This window comes from Pinus tabuliformis, chromosome 5_1 (genome assembly GCF_031772625.1).
Source record: "Pinus tabuliformis cultivar Carrire ecotype Pingquan chromosome 5_1, CPIR1, whole genome shotgun sequence".
In the NCBI taxonomy this organism is placed as follows: domain Eukaryota; kingdom Viridiplantae; phylum Streptophyta; class Pinopsida; order Pinales; family Pinaceae; genus Pinus; species Pinus tabuliformis.
This window is the reverse complement of record NC_142305.1, coordinates 287,048,784-287,060,647: the sequence shown is the minus strand read 5'-3', so window position 1 is coordinate 287,060,647 and position 11,864 is coordinate 287,048,784.

Sequence of the window (11,864 nt, the reverse complement as noted above, 5' to 3'; positions counted from 1 at the left end):
TTTCTCATTATCTTGTTTTCTAGCATGAGACCATTTGTCTAAAATGAATTTTTCAAATTCTTCATCAGGCAGGTTGGAACACTTCTTTCTATTAAGTAATTCCCACCATGTGGCCGCCTTGTCTGTAAAATTAGCCACTACCCAAAATCTCCAATGTTTTGCCCATAATGAATTTTTTTCTTTTATGTATTCTTCAATAGTAGGACCATTATCTTTTCCTGTAAAATATAGAATCACCATGAAGAGGGTTTGGGAAAAAAAATTCACTTACTTGGCAAAAATTTGAAATTGTCACAATTTAGTCAATATTGCTCAGAATCCCTATTATGACCTGTTTTCGGAAATGGAACAACCATTCTGCATCTTCCCATGTGATAGAAATCCTGATCTAGGCACTGGAATTTCAGATTCGCGCTGCAACTGTCCTGCCGTCACAAAAATTTATGAAAAATAGCTGATTTTAAGTCAGCGATATCTCCCTCATCCGGACTTCGATTCGGTCGATTGTTTTTTTGAAATTGGGTATTTTTTACAAAGAACCCAGATATGCAATGAGATTTTACAAATTTTGCACAAGAACGTACAGATCTGATCTACAAACTCACCGCCCCAAAAAATGTCTGTAACATAGCTGATTTTTAAATCAGTGATATCTCCCTCATCCGAACTCCGATTCGGACAATTTGTTTTTTCAAATTGGGTATTTTTTTGCAAGGAACCTAGATCTGCAATTATATTTTGCAAAATTTTCATCAGAACGTACAGATATGATCTGCAAACTCGCCGCCCCAAAAAGTTTCTGCAAAAAATTAAAAAAAAATTCTCCGCTTTGCCCAAGAAAGTGCTCTGATACCATTTGTTATAGATCTGACCTGTAAGTATATGAAAACTCAAATATACCCAAAAATAACCAGAGAGAAATAGATAGAAATTCTTCTTTATTGATCAAACCCTTAAGGTAGGGCAACACCATACATTCACTCCTTAAGGAAGGAGAACACTCCACAAGCCATATGCCTGTTCATACAATAATCCTTGACATCTCTCAATGGGGAGTCTCTAGCCTTTATATAGGCCTCATACATACAATACCATGGGTCATTACCTGGTTCCCTCAATACCATCTATCTAATACCATGGGATTATTACATTATTGTTAACTACTTGTGGTCCCTTACATGATACGGGTTAACCACCTTATTTATTACTATGGCCCATCCCATTATTACATTATTCCCTTAGGTACCTCCCTTTGTACCCCATATTATCCCCCCTAGGTATACTACATTTTGTCCTTCATGATTCCCATGGTGATGTAACGAGCTCTTATCCCTAATGCTTCCATGATGCCACGATGCATCTTATTATCATGGTCATATCTATAACACAAGATTTAGGAGCTTAAGATAGGACCCGTTTGTGAGGGATACTATCTCAATCATTGTTATTCCCTCTTTCCTTGGCCTTTTTCTTCAACTTCCTCCATCTTTCTAGTGATATGTGCTTCTTTTCATCATTTTTCCATAGCATTGAATCTTAGCTATACAATTCTGTCTTGTTTGAGGACCAACCTTCCCTTTACTTTCTGCACATGTTTGAGTTCTTTAACCTTAAATGCTTTTGCCATCAACTTATCTTTCTCTATCTAGCATAGAGACCACAAATTGTCGAATGAGGTAACCTTCCACATTTATGGACATTTGTTACCTTGCTTATGATGATCATCTTCTTATCATCTCTCCTAGGTCTCCCAATTGAGATCTTATGAAGATATTCCTACATCCTTTGATACCTTCAATTAGTTCTAAGTGATATGACCTTCTTAACTTCATTTCAGAGAGTATGTCTTCTAGCATTTTATATATCTCTTTTATGTCTCCTTTCTTGCTACATAGGGATGCCAGGTCTTTAAGAGTTCCCTCCCATGAATTCAAAGGAGACCTGTTCACTGATTTCTCTCATCCATGAGGATTGTGACATCCTCCTTATTCCATGCAAGGACCTTTGATGACCCATTCAATCCATAGATCTCCTTGCAGTTATGAAGTCATTTAACCAAACTTGATTATAAAAATGAAAGATACTTACTTGACAAGTGAATATGAACTCTTCTACTTGATCACTTTGATGCTGGTTGGGGAAGATGTATTGGAGTTTCCTCTTGGATGATCTTCTCTTCGATGGAAAGCATTCCTTTAAGGGAAAAGGTTGCTTCCTTTTTATGAGGATGATCTGCTGCTTCCTTTGGATGATCTCCTTCTAGGGCAAGGAAGTGATCCATGCTTTTATAACCTTGAAGGTGATGACAATGCTTTTTCTTCTTCAATATGCTTTACCTTCTTTAGTAGTGTAGATCAAGATTGCTACTAGGGTTTCAACCCGTTTCTTTGATTTTGAGATCCTTTGAGTTACCTTGCTTTGTAAACATCTTGATGAGGTTCTTGTTGGCCTTTTGATGATGGCTTGTGGAGACACAAGTTCTTGCTGTTGTAGAATGCTCGTTGTAGACTTGATTCTTCAATCTTGACAAAACCCTTCAACTTGTTTTGATGCCCTTGAAGACTGATCCTTGTATGTCTCTTTGCTGCCCTTCCTTTGACTTTTGAACCTTAGCTCTAATACCATGTTGAAGAATTTAGGGCAGTTAGCATTAATACAATTCTTCTAGGCATGATAACTATTTGAGAGGCATTTTTAATTTTCTTATTAGCACAATCTTCTCTTTGACATTGTTAGAGTGTGTGTTTCTTATTTCATCAAATAGCTACCAAAAACAAAGAAACAAGAACACAAGATGTTGGCATTCTGCCAGGGCCAAAACCTCTCCCTCTTGGAGAGGAAAACCCGCACATAATTCTTCTTATAGAGATTCCAATTGACAAATACCAAGACCATGACCCTTGACCTACTAGGCCACTCCAAGACCAAGACACCAATCCTCTCCTTACTGCTGAGATCATCATCAACACTGCTGCTTCACCATTGAGGCCATCACTACTGCACCACTTGTTGCACCATGGCTATTCCTTTATTGAGATCTTCATCACGATCTTGATTCCATGCACTGAAATCTTCATTATGACCTTGTCTTCATTAAGATTATGACTGAGATGATGACTATCATTATGTTGAGGTCTTGACTGCGTTTAGTATGTTGAGAGTGTATTACTTGTGAGATCACAATTGTGCTGAGACAATGAGTGTATCCTCTCCATCTGATATGTCGAGACAATGATTAGCACTGTCATATTCATTATCTTATTTATATCGAAACAATCACTGTACTCTTGCACCGAGATAATCATCATAGTTAGGCTGAGATTGTAATCTGCTCACTGAAGTTTTCCACGAGACAATGTCCTCTTGTAATGCAGATTAAATCCCTGTACCGATCCAAGAGAATCTGAGTTACTTATCCAAAGTGTTCGTCCTCCTGTGGTTGACCGAGATTCTTGCACCATCCGAAGTTTTAGAGGTATCCGAATATCTCTTTCATGTGGTAACCCCAGCGGGGTATATATAGTGGTCTACGTGCAGGTAAGTCGACTTGTATTCATGACTAGACATGTCACTTTAATTGAGCCGACATGACTGTTCTTCAATATACATTTTGAGGCCGACTTAATTGTTTTTCTTCATTGTTTTGCAGGCAGACTTTTTCGTGCTTACCTTGGAGGATTGTGCTTGTCTTGGAGGGCTGTTCTTGACTAGTATAAATTTTACATATATGCTCAAGAAGAGCTTTTTACACATGACTTTGACTCTTTGACTTTCCTAGACCTATGGAATGAGCAAGAAAATCATTCGAATAATTTACAAAATAATATTTTTTTTTCTTGACAAGTACAAAGATCAAAATTACATTTACAAATACTGAACCTAGTTACACTTTTCCTCAACAGATCAATTCTTCTTATTATTATTATCAAATTTTTAACAGAGGAAGAGAGAGTACAATCATAGATTTTCCAATATGAGGATCAGTACCACTGTCCAATCTTCAAGGAAACTGCCTCTTCAAGACTGAGTTCTGGTTAGGTTTTACTTCACGCTGATTACTCACCCTTAGTTCTTATTTCAGGGCAACGACTTTCCTTCACAAGATTCTGTGCACTTTAGTTAGTAGATCTGGGCTGATGTATAAGCCTTTCAGTCCACCTGATCATGGAGACTAGGCCCACGACCTAGCTGTGATGACAACCAAACTCTCGGCCTTCTGTGACAAGTATTGCGGTTTATCTGAACCATGTTAATAGGAGTGCGACTTACTGTTGGAGAGGAGACCCATACAAATATATACCAAAAACACCATCCAATAACCCTTGCCAAGTGCGGCTCCTTTTCTGCTCTAACTCGGTCCTGAAAAAGATGATAAATGAGCCCAAAATTATTCATAGATAAACCCAGACTTCCTCCATACTGACCTTGGCCTCCTGCCTGAGGAACTCAGCTCATGAAGAAGACTAAACAGATCCCAATCTTGCCCTTGATACCTTCGCTAGAGATCTTCCTCTTCTGTGGCCATTTCAGAGAGAATAAGGAGAGAATTGATGTGTCAAATGAGAATGGAGGGCACCTTTATATATAACAATTTGTCCTTATGGAGGTGAAGCCGACCTTAGCATTTTGGAGGCAAATTTGAATTTCAAATTTTCATTTTTCCCACCTTAATAAGGTTATGACTTGTAGAATTTCTTTTAAGTAAATAAATATTTTTCCTTATCCAAATTTGATGATCTTAAGGTCGATTTTGGACCTCTCGAAAAGAGGAATTCAATGCCACAATAATCTTCTTCAAAGGAGTAGACCAAGGTGGAATTTGACCCTAGTTGCCAATTTTAACACTCCCTCTCAACTAGGGAGAATTCTGCCTGTGAAACCATCGGCGACTGTCACTGATCATAAAGTCATCCAGACACCATGAACCATCTCTAAATCTCATCTTTGCTTTGCTCTGATCTGCTGAACACTGATGTAATAATGAAGAAGAATTGATCGAGAGTGAGTCATAAGACTTTACCACTCTTTACTGAAAAAAGCCAGTCCAGAGGTAAAACCTCAATCAGACTTGATCCCAGATCAAGTTGAAGAAGACCATGTATCCTAGTCATAGGGAGTACGGCAATATCCGATGTGTCCATCAGTAGTTCTATGGTCCCTAACCACTTTTCCAAACTCATTTTCCAGATGAGAGGTACTTCCCATATGTCCCAGACTACATGGGTATGATGATACTGAATCAATAACAGGGAAAGAATGTATCACATCCTGCTCACAACCATACGTAGGGAAAAGAAGAACCACATCCTAAAATCACACGTAGGGAAAGGACAAACCACATCCTACAATCGCACATCACAATCACACGTAGGGAAAGGACGAACCACATCCTACATGCATACCAACCAATCAATTGTAGGAAGGATCCTACTCGTGGGGAAAGGATGAACCACATCCCACCGACATGTCAACCATCAATCATAGGGAATGAGCATCCTACATGTGGGGAAAGGATGAACCACGTCCCACCAACATGTCCACAACTAGATGCCTAAATGCATCTCTCATCGGGGTATCCGCAGGAGAAGTTGAATGACTAATCCTGCTCATATGCCATAGGAGAAGGTGTACCACTCATCCTTTGCATTTGTCATCAACAGTAGGGGAAGGTGAACCACTCACCCTACACGCATGTGTCATCAATCGTAGGGGAAGGTGAACCACTCACCCTACACACGTCATCTGTCACAGGGGAAGGTGAACCACTCACCCTGTACACCGCGCACCTATAGGGGAAGGTGAACCACTCACCCTATGGTCGCTCATAGCTCAATAAGTACCCCAAGTCTTCAGGAGCTCCCAGAGCTCAATGTTCCATCTTAACCAAAGATCCTTTCATAAAGGGAATAGTGCCAGGCTGCTTTCTGGAAATCAAGACTAGATCTTGAAGATGATATTGATGATCAAATTGTCAAATGAAAGCCTCATAGCTCCCAACAACATATAGATGTATACACAACTTACTGATTTACATCAGAGATCTTAGCAGCACTTGGCTATCCTCTGCTTCTTGCATATCTGATGAAGGAAATATTTAACTGTTCTTACTCCCTCTTACTCAGGGAGACCACAAGCCTAAGCTTGTCTTTCCAGAGTGCAAAGTGTCCATCTGGCAGCCTGCTTATCATAAGATCCATCCACTTTGTAATTAAACATGCCATAATCCTGGTAGTGTTCTTCCATAAACAAGAATGTCCCTTGCTGTACCATATAAAGTGGTATCTGTTGTTAATATAGGATTTTCTGAATCCTACTCTGAAATATACAACAATGTGTGCATAAATGGCTGTTGTGGAGTTTACTTAGATGTCCATGCTGGCTGCTTTATTCATTCAGCCTCAATGGAGTTCGTAGAGTCACAAACTTCAGTCTAGCAATGATTGATAGTGCACTAGAGTCACAGGGATATCTCAGCAAACAACTGTCCAATATATGAGGCTTATCCATAGGCATAAACAGGGATCCACAAGATATATGAATGCAGACCAGCAACTTTTAAGTGCAGGGAACAATGCAACATGGTAAGGTCTTTCCATCTTGACTTTAAGAGACAACTTATATGAGGATCAACATCATCAGTTACTATATATTTATACTCTAATTGACATATTTCTTCCATGCATAAACTTCGAGCAACCTATCCTTCTGAGGTGACAGAGATCATCAGAGTCATCAAACCCAACTGCCATAACTTAAAAAATTATTGGGTAGGAAAAGTCATCAGGGATTTTGTCGCTCCCTCTGAAGCCTTGCTTCACGTGATCTTGAATCATCAAATTACTTAATTCATGATTTCTTATTCAGGCATCTATATCTTTCTTCAAGCTACCTCTGATTTCTTGCACATAAGGGTTGTTATAAGAAACTACTTCAAGGTGCTATGCACTTTTCTTAACGGCCAGACTTCCAAGATGCTACTAACACGGTTCCATCAAGTGCTAGGCTTCTTCATACTGCCCCTGTTTAATAGTCTTTGAACTTTGATTAGAACCTCAGACTTTGATTTGAAGAAAGCTCAGATTAGAGCTGTAGACTTTACTAAAAAAAACGAAAAAGATCCTTTCCAGAGGTATTATCCTTCAACAATTGTTATTTCTTCTATCTTAGTTACAATACTTCAAGAGAACCAGACTTATTGGAAGATGAGACAATCATAGAGCACCCTTAGATCTGTTCCTTTCCTCCAGAGGATTTACACTTCTTCATTGGCTGCCAGGCGCCTTATGTGAATGCATCTGACCTTTCCAATACTGGGAAGTATGGTTACAAAGATTGCTTCTGATCTTCGACTCCTTGTAGCATATGTGCCTGCAACACACCTCTTCATGATGCACTGAAATATAATAAAATGCTCAGAAAATTTTATGCTGGACTGAAATCACCACCAGGCTATAGGCTTTGATCAGACTATAGATTTGTTCCAGGTTTATGCACAGATACAAGGTGTGATCCTCCTTTTGTTGTGATTATCCTCTCGTACTCAAATTATAATTTTATGCTATTGTTCAAAACTGGAGATCCATCGTCGTAGGTTCTCTTTTCGTATAGGAGACTCAACTCCCTCTTCTTTATGATAGAGGTTTGAATGTCATAGATTGGAGTAATGGAACAATGCTTCTTCTTTTCTGAATGATGAGAAAAGAGAAATTCAAACTACCTACAACCAGTCTTGACATCAGAATTTCAATATGATACTGTCGTCAGTAATTTATCAAAATATCATAACTGTCTCGGACTGCAAGTATGTCATACCAATACTTCTCTTAATGTTGACTGTAAGTATGTATGTGAGATGATGCCAATGTTAACCTGACTGTAAATGAAATGCCAGAATACTGTATACTGAAGACGTAATGTCAATATGGCTTCTTATAACTATACAATGTGAATCAACTTACTTGTTTGGGATGATAATACATAAATCTGAACCTGAATGCCATGTCTTGCGTATGATTCAGTCATACCAAAGACAATATTTGCTTGAAGTCTGTAGCTTTTCAAGCTGCCTTCCAAAAGTTGAAGTGTTACAAGATGTACCGGACCTTTACAAAGCACCAATAAGTGTGCTTAGATTTCATAGTTCAGAAAACAAAACTTAAGTGCCGAATACTGAGGATGGATGATGTCCAGTGTATGACCAAGCTCGGAACATCCTTCTTCTGATCAAACTTATTAAATAGATCAAATAATGTTGGAGAAAATTTCAGAAGTTGATACTTGGCTTCTTGTTTGTCCTTCAATTTGCAGAGGTAAGGGTTCCTTCTCAATCAAGGATGAAGACTTAGAAATCCTAAAGTATTATACTTTCTTCACTCAGGCCGAGAGCTCATAATTTGTTGAATAGTTGCTTTCTATACGAATCGAAGGAATATTTCCAAACAGAAATTCAGGCTTCTGAGAAAATACTGTTGATTTGATTTGACCCCCTTAAATTGTGATATGCTGAACCCAGAATTCTGATTTGATTGAAAGATAACTGGGCTTGGTGAGGGCTATTAGATTAGGCCCACAAACCTCCAGATCAGGGAATATATATGCCCTTTAAAAATCTTCGCTTTCTTTAGATAAGATTTAAGCCTAGTCACAGATAATATGACTAGAAATTGTTGAAATTTGGTACCGGAGGACAGGTGGTTCCCTTAGGCTTTGATCTTTGGCCTAGGGAAAAGTGTCCAAAAGAATTTAATTTTTCTCCTAAAGTAACTTTATAATTTTTATAAAGTTAAATCTGATTTAAAAGTGACTTTAAGTGATAAAGTTACTAAGTCTAATTTTAAAGTAACTTTTATAAAGTCAATGAAAAATTAGAAAGGAAAAGTGACTTTGGAAATAAATGACTAAGTGGGTCTTTATTAAAGTGGGGTGAATTAAAAAATAAAAAGTGAGATTTAAATGAGCATTTAATCTCAGCCTTAGATCTCAATCTATTTCAGCCATTGGATTTAGGGATCACCCAAAAGTCACTTGGATTACCCAAAAGTCACTTGGAGTTAGATTAAAGGAGGAAAATGTTATTAATTCTTTCATGAGCAGATTGAGAGAAGGAGAGCAAGAGAGCAAGGGAGATTTCTAGACAGAGAGCTGCGGAGTTTCAACAGAGCAGAGTTTCAACATAGTGAAGTTTCAGCAGCGGAGTTTCAGCAGGGCGGAGTTTCAGCAAGTCTGTACAGCGGAGTTTCAGCAGGGCGGAGTTTCAGCAAGGCTGAGTTTCAGCAAGGCTGAGATAAGTTGTAAAAGTTTGCTTGCTGATTTTTGCTGAATATTTCTCTTACTGTAAAAAGGCATTTTCCAGAAATAAAGAAGAGCTCTCAAACTGGTTTTCCCCAAGAGTTGTAGGGGGATTTTCCAGGGTCACATTGACCAAAAATCTCAGTGTTTAAATGTGTTTTAATGGTTGTTTATTACTGCTGATTTTTATTTCTGCAATTTCCAACATTCTGTAAAATTTCCAGAATTTGTGTTTTCAACAATATTTATTTTTTCAGCTTGTTAAATGTATGGTTATGGGAAAGGGCATTTAACTACATGGGAGAAATAAGGTGAAACTCAAAACCGGGGTGGGAAAACAGAAATTTCTACATGGTATCAACGCTTGAGTGCTGAAGGACAGTTTGGGACAGCAAAAGGAAAAATTACAGCTGCTGATTTTTCACTCAGAAAATTCCAGCAAGCTGATTTTTTCATAAACAACAGTTTTATCTTTACTACAACAGTGCTATTTTTCAGTTTTAGGACAACAGGATGTCATTGGGATTGAGGGTGGAGGATAGGCTGGATGGGCATACAAATTACAGCGTTTGGAAGGAGAGAATGCAAAGTATCTTTGAGGAGGCAGAAGTCTGGGATATCATGGTGCATACCACACAGAACCCTGTTGTTGTGCCTACTGATGCTACTCAGTTGACAGCTTATAATAAAAAGAACAACAAGGGTAAGAGGCTGATTCTAGACGGAATCAAAGACCATTGCATTCCTCATGTGAGAGGAAAGAGCAATGCCCATGAGATGTGGACAACATTGTCCAATCTCTACCAGAGTACCAATGAGAACCGGAAAATGGTTCTGAAGGAGAAACTGAAAAACATTAAGATGGGTAATGATAGTGCAGCTGGATATGTCACAAAGATTACTAATGTGAGAGATGAGTTGGCAGCGATTGGAGAGGCCATTCCACCCACTGAGTTGGTGCGGATTGTAGTGAATGGCCTCCCCCGTTCATGGTTGAACTTTACTGATGGGGTTTGTGCACGTGAGACCCTTCCCACATGGGAGAGGTTTTGGGATGATTGCATTCAGACAGAGATCAGGAAAGGTCAACTTGGGGCAGCCAAACCAGTTGAGCAGGATGAGGATGTAGCACTGGTGGCAGGAGGCAAGAAAGGCAAAGGGAAGAAGTAGGCTTCCACAAGCAGTGGTGGGGGCAAAGGCAAAGGTAAAGGTAAACAGGGGAACACACAGAAGGACTATTCCAAGGTGAAGTGTTGGAATTGTCAAAAGATGGGACACTCTGCAGTTGTGTGTCCGGAGAAGAAGAAGAAGAAGGGGAAGAACCAGGACGTGGCAGCTTCAACAGAGATTGAGGACTTTGCAGGTCGTTTTGACCGGGAGTTTGCGTTCACTACGTGTGAGTCCTCTAGTGGAGGATCACCTGCCACACAGGTTTAGAGGGAGCATGCTTTTCCCTCGATTAGCGGAGCATCTTCAGGTATCTGGTATGTGGACAGTGGGGCTTCACGTCACATGACAGGAGTCCGTGAGTACTTCTCAGAGCTTTCAGAGAGTGGCACTAATATAGTGGTAGTACTCGGTGATGACAGAGTTGTTAGAGTAGTCGGGGTGGGGACACTGACATTTCAGAGGGAGTCCAAACCTCCCTTGAAAGTGTCAGATGTTCTTTATGTGCCATTGATGAGGAAGAACCTCATATCTGTCTCAGCTTTGGAGGACAGAGGATATGAGGTACTGTTCAGGGGAGGACAGGTGTTGATGTATCCCAGGGGCACTCCAGCTGATTCAGCTAAAGTGATAAGTGTACGCCATGCAAAGGTGTACAAGTTTGCATTCCAGCCCTTTTGGCATTGAGCTGTAGTACCGACAGCAGAGCTAGTAGTTCTGAGCTGTGTGAGATTTGGCACCGCAGGATGGGACATATGTATCATGGAGCCTTGAGGACATTGCAGGAGATCACTACAGGTGTACCAGATTTCAGTACTGATCACTTTGATACTTGCAGAGGTTGTGTGAGGGGCAAGTTTGCCAAATCCCCTTTTCCCAGCAGTGACAGCAGAGCGACTGGGATACTTGATTTGATTCATTCCGATGTGAGCGGTCGGATGTCTCATGTTTCCTTGAGTGGATATGAGTACTATGTTTTATTCATTGATGATCACTCCAGGAGGACCTGGATTTATTTTCTGAAGACCAAGAGTCAGGTCTTCAAGCGGTTTCAGGAGTTCAGAGATCTTGTGGAGACACAGACAGGTCGAAAGATCAAGTCCCTGAGGTTGGACAATGGAGGAGAGTACACCCTTGGAGAGTTTGTCGATTATTGTGCGGAGGCAGGCATTAGGAGGGAGTTCACTGTTCCTTACAACCCCCAGCAGAACAGGGTTGCAGAGAGGAAGAACAGATCCATCATAGGGGCTGCCAAAGCCATGTTACATGATCAGGGGTTGCCATTGTTCTTGTGGGCAGAGGCCTGCAACACAGTTGTTTACTTGCAGAACAAGAGTTTGCATCGTGCCTTGGGGCACATGACTTCGGAGGAGGCTTTATCTAGGAAGAAGCCTGATATTGGTCATCTT